Here is a 22,078-nt window from a genome sequence, read left to right as displayed (position 1 = left end):
GCTGCGCGCCTCTCTCCCTGCAGCCTCTCCCGCATGGCTGAACCGGGCCGGCCCCGCTCCCGGCCCCGCTCCCGGCCCCGCTCCCGGCCCCGCTCCCAGCCCCGCTCCCTGTCCCGGGCCAGCCCCGCTCCCTGCCCCGGGCCGGCCCCGCTCCCAGCCCCGCTCCCAGCCCCGGGCCGGCCCCGCTCCCTGCACCGGGCCAGTCCCGCTCCCTGTCCCGGGCCAGCCCCGCTCCCTGTCCCGGGCCAGCCCCGCTCCCTGTCCCGGGCCAGCCCTGCCGTCCGTGCAGCCCCGCTCCCCCTCGCTCCGCAGCTGTCCGGGACAATTAGCGCCCCTCATTAACCACACGAAGCCGTCGCTGTGGCAGGGTCCGGGCGCTGAGCTGCCCTCAGAGCCTGGGCACGGCAGGGACGCGCTGGCCTTCGGCCCACAGGGACAGCCCTGTCCTCCAGGTGCCCATCGGGCCTGGCAGTGGGTGGATACAGCGAATAACGCGGCTCACATTCTGCATTTGGTCCCTTAACCCTCACCCAGAAATCTCTGCATCAGCTCACGTAACTGCAGCTTGCTCTGAAGGCTTTGAGGGTCAGCAAATCCACCTCGGCCGAGTTATTCCACCAGTTAATTAACCTCACCTTAAGCACTGCACCTTCCAGCTTGTACCTCCCGGCACATTCCCGTTGTTTTCCCAGCTGGCACATCCCACCAGGATGTGTCAGGCCTTCAAAGGCCTCCGTTCTGCCAATCCTTACTCACAGCAAGTAGGGGTTGCACCAGGTAGGAAGGCACTGAGCAAACTGAGAGAGGGCTTAAAGTTACCCATGTAGTACAGTCACAGAATCACAGAATCACAGAGTCACAGAACTTTTTGGGTTGGATGGGACCTCAAAGCCCATCCTATTCCACCCCCTGCCATGGGCAGGGACACCTTCCACTATCCCAGGGTGCTCCCAGCTCCCTCCTGGTCTTGGACACTTCCAGGGATGGGGTAGCCACGGCTTCTCTGGGCACCCTGTGCCAGGGCCTCGTCACCATCACATTAAAGGATTTTTTCCTAATATCCAATCTAAACCTACTCTCTATTAGTTTGAATCTGTTCCCCCCTGTCCTGTCTCTTCATGCACTTGTAAAAAGTCGCTCTCCACCTTTCCTGTAGGCTCCCTTCAGGTATTGGAAAGTAGCACAAGACTAAGCTCAGAGTGCAAGAAAATAAAACTTTTGTTGGACCTATTCCTTCCTCCCTTTACTCCCAGAGTTGTGTCAGCTCTTCTGCTTCCCTACAGGAATCTCTGAGGGATGGAGGACTGGTCACATCGAGCTCCCCACGGCAAAGTGAAGTGAGAAGGCTCTTTGGACCACCCAAAAATTATCCAGGCGGGTATCCAAGAAACCACAGGGTCACTGCAGCAGTGCTCAGTGCTCTCAGACCCCAGCAGGCTCCCTGCACACTTCATGGGCAATTTTTGAACTGTTTTTTTATAACATCACGTCCCATTTACGACATCAGTCTCTGCTGGCAGCAGCTCAGTCTGTCACCCCTAGTCAGGCCTTTCCACAGGAATATTTCAAAGTCTCACTGAACAGGAGCTGGGGGTGGTGGGGAGGAAAAGAAAACAACGCCATTGAGAGCTAGAGGAAATAAACCCCACATCGTCCTGAGGAGGGAGAACTGAGCTGCTGTTATATCCACATAACAGGAGGTGTCAACCACACCAGCAGCCAGACCATGCACACACAGACAGACATCCTCTGTGCCATGGGTTTGGAGGGAACTAAGGCTGTCTTCAGCAGCACTTGGAGTTCTCTAGGGTAAATCTGTCCTCACCACCTCCTTTAAACATGAGAACAAACCTTTTGTCTCTTATGGGCATGTAAAGATAATGCCCTGAGAGGATATCCTGCAAAACATGCCTAAATCACCCGAATTTTCTATCCCAGACACCAGAGACTTCATTAGGTAATAGTGCCAGAGTCACAGTTGCCACTTGGGTGGATCATCTGTTGGAAAGCAGAGCTCAGGTCACACAGCAGCAGAAAGAGCAGAGCACAGGATCAGGAAAGAAATTCCAGCAAGGAGCAGAGGGCTGACTGCCAGAACACCCAAAGTCCAGGCAGAGTAAGGAAGAGTTTAAAATCAAAGCTGTTGCTTCCTCTGCTCTCTCAACACAGAGTGAGTTCTCATCTTTCCTCCAGGATAAAGTCCACCCAGACCAGGAGGACTGCTCAAGGGCCAGGTGCAGCTATTCTGTCAAGTGGAGGCAGAACAGACCCTTTTCTCCATACATTATTCATTATTCATCACCACCCCACTAAGGACCATTCTACCAAACTCCAGGAAAGGGAGTTATCACCATCAAGGTTTCATTTTCAAGGTTGCACAGACTTACCAATGTGGACAGCCAACACAGGAGATCTCATTACAGCACAGAATTTCAACTCTTTCAATTACCTTTATCAGAGAGAATTTTTCCTTGTGATTATCCAGGTTCCTTCAGTCCCTCTTTGCAGCTCAAAATCTTCTCCACCCCCCTGCACAAGTCCTGCTTAAGAGGTGTGCAGGCTTCAGGCACTTTGTTCAAGGGAGAGCAGGAATTACTCCAGCCCTGTTCAAAGAGGACACAGAGCAGAGACAGTGCCCTGCTCCACTCCCAGCTGCCCTCCCAGAAGCAGAGCAGTTCCCATCTAAAGCAGGCAGCACAGCAAAAAAAAAAACCAAACATGGAGAGAAATGTCTTTGAAGGAAATCTCTCCAGCAGAATGTTTCAGACACAACAAAAACACATTTTCCCCTACTGTAAACTTTGCCTGCCAGGTAGCAAAGCATTAAAGTTGTTCCACAGGGTATCTTGAGCCATAAAACACTGTTTTCTATACCCTGAGCTGATGGAGGAATTTAATTTCTCCCATGGAAGGCAAAGATAGCTGACCTGCTACAGAGCAGGTCACTCACCTTCCTTTCCTCTCACCAGGGACCCAGGTGAGCTGATGGTTATTTTGGTCACTCAGAGGAGGGAGGAAGGGATGGAAGGGATGGAGGAGGAAAATTCCTGTCCATTTGTGCCTCTGGATAATGCACTGGGAGGCCCCAGACCTACTCTGGGTGTGTGGTGGCCAGCCCAGGGCTCACATGCAAGAAGTAGGTAATTCCTAAGGCTGGCTGTTCAAATCAAAAACAAGAGGCAATCCAAGGGAAATAACATGAAAATTAAGAGAGTCAGCAAAGCAAGTGGTAAGAAAATGTGAAAATAACTCCTTGTTTAGTCAAGGAAAGAAAAAGTTAGTTGGGAGACATGTCAACTGTCTCCTTGAAGAGGCTTTCTTTAAAGGGCAGTATTTAAAGTGGTTCTCTGTAGCTACTGCAAATAGCATAAAAATAAATTCAGTGTCCTGCAAAGATTAATTGTGTGCATGGAGAGAAACTTTCTGTATCTAAGTAGGGGAAAGTAGTGGTACAAACTGCTCAAAATCTCATGGAGCCTGGTTCCTGGAGGTTTCTTCAAAGTGGATGAGCACTTGTGGGATGATCAAGGCTCCCTTCTCCATCCACAGGGCAGATTACATGTTTGCTCAGGATATGTAACAGGACAACATATCCTTTATGCCCTGGAGCAAAAAACAACAGTGGAACATAAATGTGAGGTAGTCAGTCACTGTTCAGTGTCATCCTCAATGCCCTGAATCAAGTCAGGGGTTACTGAAGGAAAATCCTGGCAGAAACAAACTGAAAATGCCTGTTGTTCATGTTGGGTTTTTCATGCAGGCAGAGTCAGGGTGTGTTGTATTTCAATATATTCTTGTGGTTCTTAGGGTCCTTATGCAAACAAATTTGGTTCTTTCTGGTTCTACTGCATTAGAATATTTTATTATCTTGTTATTCCCAAAAACACCTCACTCACAGGATGTGAGTGCTTCCCTAAGCTGTGTCAGGCCCTGACAGCAACAGGACCTGTCCATTTCTCTGTCACCAATGTCACCTGTGCCTGCTTTGGTTTCAATTCCCAAAAAGCTCCAAGAGGAAAGCACAGAACAGCCAGCTTTGCTTTTAGAACACAAGCATGTTTTATGAGCACTGAGTGCACGTTGGCTGATGAAGAATCCCCTCTGTCTGGGTATATGGGATAATTGTTCCACTTGGGACTCATTAGCTAATTATTTAAAGATTCTAAGGAAAAGCATTTCATAAATACAGCACTAAATTTCCAGAAGTGTAATTACAGGCTGAACACACATTTTTTTTAGCACCTGTGTTATCCACTACAAAACCCAATAGCAAAGTACCCTGTGCTGTGCTGTCCCTGCTCTCTGGCAGGTGTGGGGCAGGACAGGAAACTGCTAGGAAATTGAAAAGGAGCATTTTTGGTATTCCCATTCTGGTAACAAAAACAACACAGTCATCTTGGAGTGGTTTAAAATTCTGCCCCTAACATACAGAATCTCAATATTGAAGTACAAAACTTGCACAGGTGAGGGAAGCACAGACCAGGCAGCCATAACCCAGATTCTTGATCTGGATCAGCTTCTTACTCAATGTTAGAAAACATTGTTTGCTTATCAGTAACTTCCTCAAGTTACTCTGGGAAAAAAAAAAGAAAAAAAAAGCATTGCTCTACTAAGCAGGAGAATTCCAAAATAGGATTTCTGACCTACCACTTCAGGAATTGTTACTCAAAAGTAAAAGGTGTCACATCACACATTGACAAATCCCTCCAGCAGGTCCTGCCTTTCTGCTGGTAACCAGAAAAATTCCAAATCCCAATATGAGTACATAAAGCAACACTCCCAGCTATTTTCATTTCCAGACACACCAGGAACTGCATTCCCTTATGCAAGAACATTTCAGAAGTCCCATAAATTTTGCTCCTCACTTCCAGAAGGAATTTCCTCCACCCTTTCCTTCCTTTCCTCTTCCTGCCCAGTCCTTCATGCCTCCTTCCCTGTGAATCTCAGCCCTCTGTGTTTCTTGCTTTCACAGCCCCTCTCCCTGCCTCCTCGGGGAAGTTCTCCTGCTTGGCAGCAGCCCATGTGTGAATCCCCACAAAAGGGCTGGGAGGCAGGAGAAGAGACCCCCCTGAGGTACTTACTGATCAGTCATGAAACAGGTCTCCCATGGCAGGTTAATCATCTGCTGGATGCTGTTTTCATCCCTCCACAGGCTCAAGGAAGGCACACAGAGCTCTGGGTACTGTTGCAGTGGAAAAGGAGCAAACCTCTAAAAGTCCCAGACACCTTCCTGTGGCTGCACTACCAGGGGAGGAGAGCAGCAGCCACAAAAACCTGATACCTGCTCTTCAGAAACAGTAAGAGAGGTGATAACTGGTATTTCCTTCTCAAATATCTGGATTGTCAGAGGATCCTCCTTCCAGCCCCTGTCCCAGCTCAGGGAATGTGTTTCCATGCAGGAGGCTCAGCCAGTGCCTCTGGCTGAAGTATGACCCCAGCTATATGAGTAACACCAGGTCCTCTTCATGGCTAAGGCTGGAAACTTTCTTCTTTATGTGGGGTTTTTTTGTTGTTGGTTTTTTATTTTTTGGGGTTTTTTTTGGTTTTTTTTTTTTAATAATAATCCTTTTCACAAAGCTCAGAGAAGCCTGAACTTCAGACTTTCAGTTCCCAATCTGCCTATGATGGATTTTTTCTTTTCCTATTCTTCATTCATGCAAAAGCCTCTTCATGATCATGCAACCACGTGCATGATGGGAAGAGCAAGGGGGAGGGTTAGTGGTGTAATTTTGATTGTGCTTTGAAATGCTCAGGGCTGGAAATGAAGCATGAGATTCCCCCCACTTCCCCTGCCTCTCTTGAAGGCAATTATGATTGCCTTAAAGATGTGAGATCTGTTGAAAGTAACAAATCATTGATTGTTTATTTTCAGGGTAGACAACAATCAGCTTTTAATCAGCTTCTCATCACCGCTAGAGAGCTATTAACTCTCTTAAAAATAATTAGAAAACAGAAAAGAAAAATCTTCTCCAATTATTTTCATCCAGGAAACTGAGATTTTGTAGGAGAAAAAAAAAAAACACACCTCAAGACTCACAGAAAAAAAAAAAAAAAGCTACCATAGTGGCACATTAAATTCTCTCTTTCAGCAATGAGATATCGTTTGCCACAAGTTGGATTGTGCTTCCTGAGTTTGTATGAGGTTATGGATATTGGCACCTGAATAAGAAGCAGTATTTTCAGTCACCCTGGACAGACACTCAGATATTTCTGCTGAATATTTTTGTGTAAGGAAATGGATTGCAAGAGTCTTCCATTTCTCTGATTTCTGACTGTTCACAGAACCCTGGCTCTCAGATTCACACAGCACACTTTTTTTTTCCATTTTTGAGTAAATAGTCTGTGAATTTCTGTCCTGGGGGAAACAGTACTCAACCTTAACTACAGTAAAGAGAGCAACCTCCTAATTTCAATTATATTGCAATTAGCAACAGGCATGAAACATCTCAAATATCACTTTTTGTGATTTCAGATGGGCAACTGAATAGTCATTTCAGCTCATGTACAACTTACCAGAAGCTTTTCCTACCAAAAATGCCATTAAAATATCCCCCCAATGTGCCTCATTAACTACTACCACACAGAGTTTGATAGTACACTGCTTGTAACTCAAATGTAACTCAAATAAAATCAACCACGAGCACTTTGCAGGGTCCTGAGACAGCTGCTGCTGTCCTGCCCAGCAGGTATTTGCCTTTCAGGTGATGGCCAGGCAGTTCCTGGCTGTTCCTGGGGTGCAGTTACACAACAAGGAGCCTTTGGCAGGAGACTGGGGCACAGACAGGTTTTGTCACTGTCACATTGCAGGGAACCTGCCCTCCAAAAGAGTAATGGACTGCAAATCCTTTATGGACTCTAAGGGAGAGCTCTCTAAAGAGTGTGTGAGTGCTCAGCTAATTAAGTTCTCCCCCACCAGGACCCCAGTGGCTGTGTCTTTTTATTTTACTTTCTCTATTGCCCATTGGAGATGAATTGTGATTACTTTAAAAAGGGATTCCTCTTGTCCATTGATCAGTGCTGTACCCACTTGACCTACTAGTGTCTCTTTAAAGATTGATGAACTGGAACACAAAAGTGGAACTCTCTCAGTTTAACTGTTCCCACCTGAGCTCCCTGCCCTGTGAGAGAGGTTTTTAAAGAGGCCCATGGAGTGCTTGCACCATTGGTTCAAATTATTGCACACAGAATTTCCATGGCCTGGCAACAGGCAAGACAGCAAAGACAGTCACAGGACTAGTTTGCATTAAAAACTGCTTTCATTAAAAATGTGCTACATCTCAGGACTAGAGCAGGAATTTAAGTCTTCTGCTTCAGTACTGGTTCATTAATTAGATGAGAAACAGCAACACTAATTTACAGAAAAATATGGAAAAAATTACTTACTGGATTTATATTTTCCCCTCACCAACTGAAACTCCTCCTTGCAAATGACAAATGTTTTGGCTAAGATTATCAAGAGACACTGCAGGCAGCCAAACCTTCACTCACCAGAGGGTATCACCACATCCAAAAAGGAAGATATATATATATATTTAATTTATAGCTGTGCCTTGCACTAAACAAACCCCACGTTTTCACATAGCTATGTCCTGCCAATTTAGTCTAATACACCATTTTTTAATCATGGATGAAGCCCTGTCCGCCTCTATCCTCCCTTAAAATTGACAGACAATAGCAAAAATTCACTTCTCTGCTCACAGAAATTGTCTAGTGAGCCAAACCCAAAGGACATGTTCCAGAGAGTGCAAGCACCCTTATTTTACCTTCCTGCTCCTTTTTCTTCCTCTAGGCTGGTGGCTTTGAGCAAATAGAATAGCTACTTGGGCATTTATTTGTCCACCTTCTTTGAGATTGTATGATTTTGAGGAGTACTTGTGAGTATGAAGTGTCTTGTAGCAGCTGTGTGTCACAAAGACAGAAGAACCCACTTGGAACACTGATGTTGCTGCATAAACCAGAATAAATGGCCAGTGGAGGGTATGGTTTATCATTTTAAATTATTTTTACTCTCCAGCCAAAGACAGTTGGTTTCTTAAGCCATGATTTTATCCTTTCTAATTTGACTTCTCAATTGTACCAGAATTCTTAATTATTTCACTGCTTGCAACAGCACCATCCAATTTATCACCTGAGAACAGCAGCATAGCATAAATAATCTATTGCCTTTTTAACCTGAAGGTCTCAGCATTTAGTCTTCAAGAATATGAAAAATTTCTAATTTAATAATGGAATGTTCCTGTGAATGTCACCCTAAGTGGAAAGTATTGCTTTCTGAAGTTTCCTGTTCTCCTCTCAGGAGAAGTCAGCAGAGCTCTCTGAAGCTTAAGCCCAGCTTAAGCTCCATTCCAACAGCCTGGAAACAGCTGGAGGTTATCTGGGATCCCCTGGAGATCTCACCCTGGCCACTCATGTCCCGAGGTCCCAAAACTCAGAACCACAGCCAGGTCCTGGCTGTGTGTTGAACAGTGTTGAGCAAAAACCATGAGTGAAAGGGAAAATCCAGATGTTGCTCCCCTGGCACACAAGATCAGGAACAATCTCTGCTGTAAATTTCAATGATCTTGCAGTAGGAGCAAGATTTAAAAATAAAAATTTCTCTAAGATTTGCCATGAAATAAAAATACAGACTATTAATTTTCCTTGGCTCTTATTTACATCTTTGGTTCTGAAAGTCCTGTTTTGGACAGAAACACTGACTCCCATCCACTACTCCTAGCAGAGCAAGACCCACAGTGTGGCACAGTGTTTGTTACTCATCTCAGAGAACAAATATTATGTTTACCCAAGAACTGAAGAAAGATTAAATTAATAAAACAAGGTAAAACAAAGTCAAGCCTGAAGCACCAGAGTATCCCCAGCACTTTGCAGTTTGGCAGGGCATTGCTGGGTGGAGCAGAAAGAGTAAAATTTGCTGCCCAAATCACACTTTACTGTCAAACCATCCTGTGGGAGCTCTGCAGAGAGACATCCTGCTCAGATCATGTCCAAGCAATGCTTTACCAGAGATCTTACAAAGCCTCCCCAGCCCCTTCCCATTACAGGTATTGGCCCACCTACAAGCTGCCCCTTTATTCTCAGCACTCAGGACAGCCCTGAGTTAGGAGAATGCACAATCTGCCTTCTGTGAAGCATCTCTGTCCTAGCCTAGAAACCAAGCAGAGATGTCTAAAAAAGACAGAAATAACTGAACTCCACCCCAGCCATTGGACAATGCATTTGCCACAGAAAGGCAGTGGCCCAAGGGCCTGAGGCAGAAGCTCAGCCATGCTTGGCAAATGATGCATTTGTAGCTGCACTGAGATTGGAGATTCAAGCTGGAAAACCAGCAGGACCCGTGAGCCCCTCAGAATCCAAGCATGAGGACTGTGAATGCCTAATCCCAGGTGCAGAGCCGTGCACAGCATTACTCCCACCACAGAATCACCTGGGACTGGTGTGGGTGCCTGCTCCATTAATACGAGACTGAAAAACCCCCTGAGTGGGGGACACAGAGGAGCCCTTCCAGCAGCAGGCTGTTTGTCTCCTCCTTTAATAACAGCACATCTTAATAGAGCAGCTCCTCCTCCAGCTCCTCCTCTGCCCTGTGCACCCTGATGGTGCCTCCTGGATATTAAAAGCAGCGTTGGATGAGAGACGGAGGCCCCGAGCCGTCCCTTTTCTCATCATGTATAATTTGTAAAGCTAGTCAAAAAATAGCAAGCAATTTAGCCTGGAATTTCGCCAGCTGGGATATTCATAGCACATGTGATCAAACAGCAGAATTTGCCAGTCACTGGAAAAACAATCAGGCTCTGTAACCTGACTTCACCACCGAGGACAGAGCTGTAAACATCACTATTGATCAGGGCAGAGCTATTTTCATCAGGCTGCACTGCTCTGGACATTAAACATCTGCAGAGTCAACACCTACACTGCTGAAGTTAGGGCAAATAGCTCCAAGAATTTAACATTCTGAGACATGAGGGATTTCCAAAAGAATTAGCAGCCAAAGACACTATGAAATTACACTGGAAATTGGAGAAAAAGATATCATAAATGGATTTTATGTAAAACTCCGGGTTACGGTACAGCTTATTGACATATACAACAAATTAAAACAGCTAATTCATCTTACTACCTTCCACTGATAATTTTTTAATTAAGTTACTTATCTTTATCTACATATTTAAGAATGTAGGTCTTTCATTATTCATCTCTTAAAGAAAATCAATGTTGTCCTGATTTGCTACAGCTCAAACAAGGGAGCAGTATTATCTATGCTAGGACTCACTAATAGAAAAAAAATTTCATTAACTTTATTAGCAAGCCCTAAGAAAATGCTATTGAACACATTTTCATACTCCTAAAAGTCTGAAATATGAACCAAAAGCTTAATAGTGTTCAGTATGACTAAAAGAGGAATCATGATTTTTTTTTTAAATGCTTATAAAGATAAAAGGAAAAGGTACAAAATTACTGAAACAGTTTAATGAAATGTTTTAGAAAGTTCAGCTCTAATTCTGGATTATATTATAAAAACCACTAGCAAAAAAAGCTTTATATTCTCTGCTTTATTATTTATTAATTATTATTCTGTATTTTCTTTATTACTGAGACTGGAAGCTCATCTGTAGCACTCGTTAGATGCAGTGTCTAAGTGCCTATCCACCACACAGTTTTGAAATATTTGCACATCAAAACAGACTGTGGTTTTATACTTGGGATTCTAAAGCTTTATAAAAGGCACTGTGAAAGGAGTAAACTTTGAATCTCAATTTCTGGAGGAAACAGACTTTTTCTAGTCATCTAGAGTGTCCTTTTCTTCTCAAGGTGACCTTAAGTTTCAGATTTGTGAAACGCTTTCCCCTTGTGTTCAATCCTACAGTGTAATAAGTTTTAAAAATGACTATTTATCTTCTTTAATATATTAGTCATATACAGCAGGAGAAGCCTCCGTGGGGATTTTTGCTATCGGGTTTGCTCGAGCCCAAGTCAATGCTGATTTACAAAACATAACTTACCCTTAGTAACAAACAATCATGGATATATTTATTGGAATAACATCTTGCCATTCTCCTCCAGCAGTGTGTTTTGGTTTTCAGTTCCAGTGCTGCAGATTGGGGGATATTTACAGTGACCAAGGCAATTTGAAAGTAATGCTTTTATGTTGCCCATCTTATTACAATTTTACAAGCCTGAATTGCTGGCATTTGGCAAAACAAATAGATGGTTCTGAAAAATGTTAATGAAATGCAAATTAGCCAGGCAGGTGTAAGTTATATTTATGTCAGAGAAGTGAGAATTGGTGCATTGCTCAGAAACTGCCCATTGCAGAAGTTAAATTTAATGAAGTTTCATTTTTTTTAGATTTTGCCTTGCTAATCATGACCTCGGCTGCCTGCACCATGTAATGACAATAATGAATAAACATGCTGTGCTTATGAAGAACTAGAACCTAACAAGCTGATCAATTGTTAATTCTATAAAGTGACTAAAACGTGTCTCCACTATCAATAAGTAAATCAGCTTCTATTTGCAGTACTAATGCACCTTGTACATATCCTCCAGCTATCCTGCCCTTTTCTGTAATAATGTAATTATCAGTTTGGTCATATTTAAGTACAACCTGAATGAGATTTGAAGTTATTTTTGTCTTGAGGGTGGAAAAATAGCAGGAAAAATTGTTTGGGTATTTAAAGAGACACAATACATTTATTTGGAGGATGCAGATTTTCCACTTGCCCTCCAATTAGTTATAGAAAATTATTCGTTTGAAAGCCAATTATTTTACAGCATTGTTCTTAAATCATACAGGCTATTATCAGACAGATATTCCAGAGAAGAAGGCCTTTTTATTATTAAAGCCCTTTTGCTCTAAGCTTCTGTAACAAAGACTTTAAACAAAAGACAACAGTGCTCATTAACTGTAACAGAAGATGTTTCTTCTGTTGGGGGAAAAAAAAAGCATTTAAAATAAGACTAATTTGGCTTTATTCAGGCTTTATTTTTCCTCTTACATGGGAAAGCACAGAAGGTAGATCAGATCTTTAGCCATAATACAATTATGTACATTCCAAATATGCTAATTGCAGAGAGCTGACTGTCTCCACTACATTCCAAGCAAGATTTAGCAGTAATAGTTTATCCACTGCTGAAGAACATGTTCAAGAAAAAAGATGTTTAACACATGCAAAACCCAGGAGTTTTGCTTGAATTATCTGTTTTCCTTCTCATTCCTAGAGCTGTCTGCAAAGACGCTGGGAGGAAGCAGCTCCCTGTTCATCCACCTAAAACCATCCCCCAACCTCAGTCTGGGGTGCAGCCAGTCAGGAAACGTCACCTGGAGCATTTCACAGGTGAGTGATACACACTGGAGGGTGAGTAACTGTATTTAAAGTGGCTACCCTAATTGTATTTGAAGTGGCTGCCCCTTTTTCAGAGTTATAAACAGTAATTATTATTGATGTTTACAGATTCTGTGACTATTCTTCTGTTGTTAAACTGAAATATATGTCACAAAAATACATTAGAAACATTGCAAGGAGGAAATGTTCTGGAGGGAAATGCTCTTAAGTGTGTGGATAAGCTCAATATAGCAATTAACTTCTAACACTTCACCATGTGTCATTTCTCAGGTGGAAGGTTACACTCATTCTGTCCCACTTCACCCCAGATCCATCTCTCCATGACAATTTGGTGTAGAAAAGGAGGCATAGTCCCTTTTACCTGCTACTCTCTTAAATTAAAGAATCAGCACAGCTTTTTAAAAGGTATTTGATCCAACAAAGTTTTGTGCTTTCAGTGGTCCCTGAACAGAAACAGATCTGTTAGTAAACAAAAAGCAGAATTAATCATTTCAGCAGCACACCAAAAACACGGGGATAGTTTAGTACTAAAATAATTATTTTGCTTTTTCCTCCTTCAGTCCCAGTTAAGCCCATACACGACATAACTGGCAGGTATTTCCACAGCTAAACTCTTACTCCAGTAGTACTTTGCAGTTAAATAACCCAATTTCAATTACTCTGTGATGTGCTTCCAAACAATGAGATTAACTCAGAGGTTCAGAGGCACTGTTTAAGTGGGTAGTGTAACAGGAGTGCACACACATGACAGTCTCTCTGTATTCCACAAAACAACTGTTCCTTTCTGAGACTCAGTGGCCTGGTTTACGTGCAGGTCCTCTCACTGCTGTAGATCTGTGCTTGGGGAAATTTTCATAGCACTTGACTTCTAACCACAGTGCTTCAGAGGCACTAAACTGGCAGTGCTGAGCACAAACAGTGACACAGCCAGCACCAGAGAGCCAGGATCAGGCTTTTACCCCTGCCTGGACCCAAGCTGGGCCAATTCCAGTTGCATCCCAGTTTTCCTTGGGGAAGAAGCAATGCCCCAGAGCAAGGCAGCCACAACAATTCTGTCATTAAGACTACGAGGATTTCCTTCACACTCTCTTACTTTTGCTAGAAATAAAGCAAATGGCTGTCCTGAGTACAGCCCTGGCATTGCCACAGACCCTGGCACCGGCCAGAGGAGGAGATAACAGCAAAGAGGAAGAGATGAGCCCTCCTTCCTCCCTAGTAACTCTGCCTGCTGAGCATTTGCCAGGAAATGGGAAGGAAACCAGAAAGGAACATGGGCTCCTGAATGCCCAGTGAAGAGACCACCACCAGCAACCAGAGCTTTTCTGTTTTCTTTTCAGAATTATCCTAGAATCATGGAATGGTATGAGCTGAAAAGGACCTTAGAGTTCCAAACCCCACCCCAGCATGGGCAGGGACACCTTCCACTATCCCAGGCTGCTCCAAGCGCCATCCAGCCTGGTCTTGGACATTTCCAGGGATGGGGCAGCCTCAGCTTCTCTGGGCAACCTATGCCAGGGCTTCACCACCCTTACTGTGAAGAATTTCTTCTCAATATTCAAACTAAACCTGTTCTCTTTCATTTTAAAGCCATTCCCCTCTCCCTGTCACTATAAGTCCTTGTAAATTATAGGGAACAGAGTCCTACAGACTAATTTAAGCAGGGCACCTTCACCCCTCTGCTTGTGTCATAGAACCATACTTCCATTAAAGAACCCAACCACACCTGTTTAATAGTTTCAAGATAACAAGTTTCATTTAGGAGTCCAAGCTAAGTTAATTTTGCCAGGAAATTGTAATACGGATCCATTACATTAAATTCTGAAACGTGGCATTTCTCTTCCTGTCTCCAGCATTATTAGCATCTTACAGTGGCTTGAATTAAAAAAGAAACATTTATTTTATCACCCTGATACCAGCCTGCTGCAATATAACATTTTTGAAACAGGGAAATATCACAGCTTGGCATCATAAATTCAACACTGCAACAAGATAAATCCTTCCCATTAATGTAAACCACTGTACTTCCCAATATATCTGCATCTGCAACACACTTGTGTTTGCTGACTATCATAAACACACATAACTCTCAGTGAATAATGGAAGCAGCAGGAAAATCCGAGGGTAACTGCTCTCCAGACTGAAGCAGCCACAGCCTGGTCCTACAAACAGATTCACTCATGCAGGGATGTTCCTGCTTGTGCTCAACAGCATAAAATGCCATCGTCCTCACCACTGGAATCCACACATTACAGCAAAGGACATCAAGGCACTGCCACTCCTTAATTACACATGCACAGAATGGATGCTGGAAGCTTTATTAACTTACATTATATATAAATACCAGAGATGCACAGAGGAGAGGTTGGGTACCCTATCAATTAAGAATTTCTGGATTTCTCACTGAATATTTAAGATGACAATGAATTGACACAGAAAAAAAAAAAAAAAGGAAAAGAAGCTCACTTAATTTTGTTGAAAAGAAAAATCACTTAGTGCTTCCTACAACAACTCAATTTCCACCTTTTCCCCTTTACACTGAGATCAACACTGAAACTTCCTCCAAATGGGAATTTGGCACGCAGTTTAGGAAATGCAAACACATGAATTAATAACGTGAATTATGCAAATACGAACCTGAAATTTGCAATTTGTTTTAAAAAGCTGAAAGAACTCCTCTTAATTGGTTTATCCATGTCTAGGCATTACTCAAATGATTTTGGTTTAGCAGTTAGCAGCCTCTTGCAAGCTCAGAAAAAAAAGTCTACAAATGCTTTAAGAGCTAAAGCACTGAGTTCTGCTCTCTCCTCTATAAGGAGGAGGTTTGCTGCTCCCAGAGCCAGAAAGTCCAAGCTGATTCCACGTTCTCCAGTTCAAAGGGATGTAGCACATGACTGAGTCATGCTTGGCAAGAAGCTGGAGAACAAAAAAGGGGCAAGAGCTCTGCACTGAGGGTTGGGGAGTAAATTCTTTAACCGCCTTTTACCATCCTGTAACACCAAGGGTGGGATTGCTGCCCCTTAATGTATTTATCCTTGTTATACCTCACAGCACATGTAGCACAACTGCTGTGGAAGGAGGGAGCAAACTTGTACTCTTGTACTGGTGCTGTGCAGAGGGAAATATCCTTCTAGGAGAAAGACCTGACCCCAGCAGAGTTTTTATTCACAGATGTTCCCTGTAAAGTGTAACTGAAATTGAAACACCACAGAAAGGGGAATAAAAACAACGGGTCACCTTTGGAGTCACGGAGATACCCGGTGCTACTTTCCCTCATTTGAGCTTTACTCTGCCACTGTTGTACCAAGTCTGAGAAAATCAGCCTTTCAGCTCACAGCCTTTCCAAAATAACTGCTGGAAAATATAAAATAGAGCAAAACGGGTGAAATCCGCAGCCCTTTGTTCCTCCTCACAAGCCTCTTCAGAATAGCAAAGAGGCTTCGGAGCCAGAGCCTGACAGAATCCTGTCCTTGCAAGCACTCAGGATGCTCTGGCACTGCAAAGCAGCTCAGCCCCAGCTGCCTGACCCCAGGTGAGAGTGAGCTGTGATCTCCTGATCTGCAGGGCTGGCACCGGCTTCAAAGCAGCCGCCTGCGTGATGGTTATCACATTTTCAAAGGGGAAAAGAGATGCTGAAGGAGTTCTACTAGACCTTGAGAAAAGGAGTCCCAGGGCCATAAACTCTGAGAGAGAGACAAGGAAAATCCAATACTTCGGATGAAAAGTATTTGTATCGGAGAGATCTTTATTCTGAGTGTGCTTCCAAAATCCAGGACAAAACATTATGCTCAAGATTTTCCTCCATGGAAATGGAGGAATGGGGCTTAGGACTCAAAGGTATCTTGCTGCTCCATATTCATATTGATTAAAGGAATAAAAGATTGGTCTTAAAGAGTTATAAAATATTGGTAGTCCAAAGAAAACTATTTTTTGTACTCACAAATTCAAGTTTAGTTCTAGATTTAGAGCTCATTTTTTTCCATGGCCAGCCGAGGTAGGTGGAACTACAAAACCACAATAGATATCAAGATATCATAAGAAACTTGATTTTTCACAAGGCTGAGAATTAATTCCTTTCCATCAAGTATTTTACTATTTACTTCTCCATGTACAATTTTTTCCTAACACTGGAGGAGTACCAGCCAAATTCTGCCCTTTTCACTCTCAGCCCAGTCCTTAATTGGGAAGCTTTGCTGGAGAGAGGACAGCAGGTGCTGGCCTTCAATTAATAAAAGATTGGCATGGGGAGATCAGGGGCTGCTCCCAACTACCACCAACCAGTTGCCAATTCAGATCCAATCCAGAGCAATCACATCTGGAAGGCAGCACAGCTAACACCTGCACCTGAGCTGGGAGACCAGGAGAACTGGTGGATTCTCAGCAATTTATATAAAACTCAGGGAAGTCCAGGTGAATTTTTTTATGCAATTTAAATAATATTCCCCAATCACCAGAGCTGGAGCAGCCTTCTAAACATGCTTCTAAACAGCTGTAGAAAAGGGCCATGAGAAATGTGGCATGAACCCAGACAATCTCTGCACCCTGGAAAGGCTCTTCAGTGTTGGACTAAAGTCTATCACCAAGACTCTTGTTTCTTTTTGCCTGTGTTTTTCTTCAATAATTGGGAGATTTTAGCCATCAGAGTACGTCAAACCTGTACCTCCTACAAGCACTGAAGTCACTCAGACAAATATATCAAACATCAATATGAAACTAGAATGGAGAAAAAAAATAAATCTGCTACAGCATCATCTAAACATAAGACACTAAGTAATAGCATTTTAAAAAAATCTATTTCACACAGATGAAAATCATTACAGTTCTCTAGAGACCCTCTCTCCCTCTGCAACTCCCCATGTCATTTCCTAGCTGGTAAAAATGTGCCACAGGATATCAAAAGACGGTTACGTTCTTCTAATTTTAATATTCCTCTAATCCAATAATGGCTTGTTTACTGCTTTCTAATTTAAAGGTAATTCATTAGATGGATCCTGTCACGTCTTGTTGGCAATGAAGGCGTAAGGATCTTGCACAGAGCTCTGAGGCATGTCAGTCATATTGCTGATATTCTGTGTGGGTCCCTCAATGCAAAGGGCTATCGATGCAATGGCACTGATAAGGGACTCTGTGTGGTACCTGCATACAAAACACAACCAAAAATATTAAAAGACTTCAGGGGTGAAGTCTGGACCCAAAAATTTATGTTTTAGCATTGAGAATTCTAGCAAACAGAAATAGAAGTGATTTGAGTGCAAATATTTGTGATAGTCACAAAAGGGTCTTGCACAGCTTGTGGGGAAGCACCTGCCTGACCTGCAGGGGAATTGGATGAGTCTGCAGCAAATGAAGGTTAAGGAAACATTAGACAGAAGAGGCAGCCTGAACTTCAAAATGAACATTTCAGGAGCCAGACCATGCCAGGCAACATCTGTTGTGATTCTCCAAAAGCTACCCCGAGTTTTTGAGCAACCCTAAGACAAAGGGACAGGAGCTGAGGCCGAGGGCTTCAGACCTGCTGGACCTTGGAGGCACCAAGGTGAGGGTGAGAGCACGGCAGGAGCCATTGGCACAGCAGGGCAAGGCTCTTTCCTGCCTCACAGCCACAGCAGCATCCCCGGGGCTGCACAGAGCCCCTCCTCACCCCTCGGGGTCTGTGCCCACCTCCCCTCCGAGCAATCAGGCAGAGGAAAGCAATTCACTCCAGGTAACAGCACTGTGTGCTCCAACACGCTGCCCAGGCAGCTCTCCTGCCACAAGGGCTGGGAACTCTTTGGCTGTTTGCACTCTGCCAGCAACCAGCTCAGCCACACCAGCTCCCCCTGTGCCAGGGCACTGATATGCCCATTTTCGCTCCCCCTGTGCCAGGGCACTGATATGCCCATTTTCAATAATCTCATCCCAAGAAGTGAAACCTCTAGCCAACCAGACTAACCACACACTTAATGAATTGTTGACTGTCTCAGGGCAGGACACAAGGCTGAGAAAACGCAGTGACACCGTGCCAGGAAACCTCACCGTTTGCACAGACTGGCGTTTTTCCCCAGGAGCACGGCAGGATCACCAGTTTGGACGCCAGTTCGGGTCAGTACGTGTCCAAACCCATCCCCTCATTGGCTGTCGGTGATGTCATGCCCGTGCATTAATCCCCGGTGACTGCAGGTTTAACATCACACGTATCACCCCATCTCTGCTAACGACAATGACCACGCGCCTTGGAGGAAATTACTCGAGCAGAGAACAAAGCAACTTGTTGAAACAGGCAAAGTCGCATCTCTTAAGTGATTATTTCCAGCTTTTCTCTTGTCAGAGTGAAGTTGCTGGGGTCAGGAGATGGCACGTGCCTCGCTGAAAGGAGTGAGTATTGTTAGAGCTCTGTTTTAGAGAAAGTAAATCCTCCCACTCAAAAAGGTGGAAGTGCCGGTTGTGGCAAACCAACTGCTCTGGGAAATGAAAGTATCTCAGGAGCCATAAAAGATGTAGCTGAAATTATAAACACTTTTTAAAAGAAAAAAAAAGGGACATTTACAGAGCAGTCTTGACCCTTTGCTAGCGGCACCCTGGAGTAACGGGGGCAGTAAATGAATTTGGTGCGCACGCCCCAGTGCAGAGACAGACTGAACTCCAGGGCCGATCCCTGGAGTGTTCCGGACTGCCACTCTCGCAGCCGCTCTCCCGGAGCCTGCCCAGCCCCAGGGCTCGCTCCGCCGGTACCGCTGGCCCGGGGGTACCCGGCGTGGAGATCCCTCTGCCCCCGGCCGGGCGGCCCCCGGGGCCTCTCGGGGAGCAGATAAGCCCCTGTTAGCCCCACACTGCGCTCCGAAACACAAGTGACCGGGCAGCTGGAGCGATGCTTCTCTCCCGGCCGCCTCCCCCGGGTGCGCATCACGCACCCCCCGCCCGGGACGCGCAGCGCCCGGCCCCGACAGCCGGGGGAACCCGGCTCCAGCCCGGCCCGGCACCTCCCGGAGGGCAGCCCCAGCCCCAGCTCGGTGTTCCCGGCACCGAGCGCCAGCCCGAGCAGCCGGAGGGAGCCCCGGCCGCAGCCCAGCCCGAACCCCGCGGTGCCCCAGCCCCGCTCACCTGGCGGCCGCCTCGCCCGGGAGCGGCTGCGGAGGCAGGAGCAGCGTGCGGGGAAGGGGAAATCACCCCCGGGGGAGCGGGGACAGCACCCGGCGCTCAGGCTGCCAGGAGGATGCTCCGCACAGACTCCCGCACGTAGCGGCGCAGCGCCCAAAGTGGCTTTGGAACTCCCCTCCCACTCCTCCTCCTCCTCCTCAGAGCCTGGGGAGGAAGCACGGTGTTAGGGCTTCGGCGTCTCTCCCAGCTCGGCGGAGCATCCTCCCTTGGCTCTCCGCGGTCCCTGACCCCACCGGGAGCGCAGAGCCGGAGCTGCTCGGGAGAGCTGCCCTCTCCTCCCTCCCTCCCTCCGCACCGGGCAGAACGATCGCGCTGCCTTCCGGAGACACAGCCCTCGCTCAGCCCGGGTTTTAATCGCCTGACGGAGTCCTGACCTTATTTCAGCATCCGAGCGGTCGCTGCTCAGCCGAGGGAAGGCGCGGGAGATGTTTCCGTGCTCGCAGCCGGGCCGGAGTTCGCAGCATCTTTCGGAAACAGCTGCAACTTGAGAGGGGAGCGGGGGCTGAGGCCGTAACCTCCCCGCTCCTCTTATTGCATGTCCACAGTCCTGCGGGTTATCAATAAATCATCATCTTCACAAATTTGGTTTAAATGTTCAAAATGAAAGCCGGTGTTTCCCTGGCTACAAAGTCGGGGTCACTTTGCCTCTCCAGCAGCCACCGGCAAACGGAGTCTCCTCCTTGCTCTGCCACTGGCTCTGCACAACCTTTATCCCCCCACTTCACACCCTCAGATTCTCCCCTGGCTCTGCTGCTCACCTAAACAGTGACGTCCAAATAAACGCTTCGGGGGCTGTCAGCATTTAAATATGTGTAGAATGGAGTCTCATTTCTGTGAGAGAGGGCAGTGTCTCACCGTAGGTAAGCACCGGGCTCAGTGCAACAGTAGGTTGATCTCGGCTCTGTTACCTAAACCCTGGTGTGATACAAATCGTCATCCTTCTGGACAAACATTCCTTTAATTGGAAGAATCACTGAAAAAATGCCTTGTGGAGCAGAACAAGCTACTTTTATCACAGGAAAACCCTCGTTGGCTACTGTTGTGGAATGGCAAATTGCCTTTCCAGTTGTCTTTGTGCAAGTTCTCTAGTCCACATGTGAAAAGCAGTAAAAATCCCAGCAGCTTCAACACCACCGTTCACAGAAAATTAATAATCCAGAAGCAGACTCTCACATCCTGGAAAATTCACTTAGCCTGAAAGAAAGGGTCCAAATCCCCAGCCCTACCTCTCCCTCATCTCATGTTAGCACAATTCAGCTGTGCTCTTTTAATCAGCAGGACTTGCAATATAGTCAAGATAGGAGGGAACAAGCCCACAGCATGAGACCACATCTCTCCATCTCAATCCTTACCTGAGGAGCTTCTTTACCTGTCACCTTCTTGCCTACTGTTCCTGACACTTAACACCCCTCCAGACCTCTAGTGAGCCTAGAAAAGGGGAGAGAGAAAAGGCAGAAGCAGGAAGGAGCTCCAAGGTTGCATAAAGAAATGTGAGATGTAGATGTGGGTAAAAGGGAGGGAACTGGACGTACCGATGGGAAATGGAAAGATTTAGAGGACAGGAGACACAAATTAGCAGGAGGAAAGGTCTCATCTTGCTGTCTGGGGTACAGTTTGTTGAAAGTAGGCTGGTCAGGACATCAGACAGGGATTATGTGGGATCAACAACCCCCTGAGATGTGGATGGAGCAGTTTACCAGCTGTGGGTGCTTTATTGGGCTGCTGAGCCACAGGAGACAGCAGTTCACAGCTCTCCCTGGCCTGGTCCTGTCCTGTGCTCTTAATTCCATCCCATCTCTTACCCTCAGTTTTCCCATCCAGGCAGCAGAGACAGCCCCATTTCTAGCACTGGGCTGCTGTCAAAACGAATTAAGAGGTCCAAAGAGTACTTTGAAATGCAGATATTATGCTCACTAATTTTAATGTCTCCAAAGCGGCCCCCAGATATCTCTAAATCCCCAACATATCCCTGATCAATTCCTGTTTTGCATAGCAGGAGGGCAGAGGGACAGAGGCTTTAGTCCATCCCTTTCATGTTGTGTTCTGAGGGTCCCCCTGACCTTGCCTCAGCTCAGGTTCCAGTTTTTGTCTGATCCCACCCAAAGCCACATTTTGCTGGTGACACAGAACAAGCTCCATACATGCACAGCCTCCACACCTGATTATTAATTACTACCCAATTAGTAATAAATTACTACCCCCCCAGACAGCTATTTCCTCTGGCATGTCAATGCCCGGGCTCCAGCTCCCATCCCCTTCCCCTCCCTGGAGTTACACCCAAAATTTTGGCACCCCCTGTGCCCTGCAGGGCCCTCCCACAAAGCTTGGGCTCTGTGGGGCTGGACTGAATCTCCCCCTGTATTTTCCTTGCCTTTGCAGGTGCACAGGGAAGGAGCAGGACACAGGAGCTTCTGGTGCCCAGGCCTGTGATCAAATTATCTCTCCCTCTGTCACACATCCTAATCATCACAGCTGGCGGCCATGCCAACAATATTAACGCTGCTGAGTAGCTTTCAGTTTTGCAATTAGCAAGGTTTTCTGCTTCCCTCAAATAAAAAAATAGGCTGGTGCTTCTTAGCACTGCATAAATGATCCAGAGA

General features: G+C 45.6%; 1 protein-coding gene across 2 annotated transcripts in view; it reads right to left on the bottom strand.

The window, feature by feature from the left end:
• TAFA4 (TAFA chemokine like family member 4) overlaps positions 1-20,328 on the bottom strand; it is a 78,126-nt gene extending 57,798 nt beyond the window's left edge. Inside the window, exon 1 of one of the 2 annotated variants that reach the window (XM_066557976.1) lies at positions 19,853-20,328. The gene's annotated coding sequence lies outside the window, so the exon portion shown is untranslated. The remainder of the gene's footprint in view (positions 1-19,852) is intronic. The other variant, XM_066557977.1, reaches the window with a different exon arrangement.
• Positions 20,329-22,078: the final 1,750 nt, after the last annotated feature.

Source organism: Molothrus aeneus, chromosome 12, assembly GCF_037042795.1.
Source record: "Molothrus aeneus isolate 106 chromosome 12, BPBGC_Maene_1.0, whole genome shotgun sequence".
NCBI classification, from domain to species: Eukaryota; Metazoa; Chordata; class Aves; order Passeriformes; family Icteridae; genus Molothrus; species Molothrus aeneus.
Note: the sequence above shows the minus strand (reverse complement) of the source record. Positions and strands in the feature narration are given on the sequence as shown.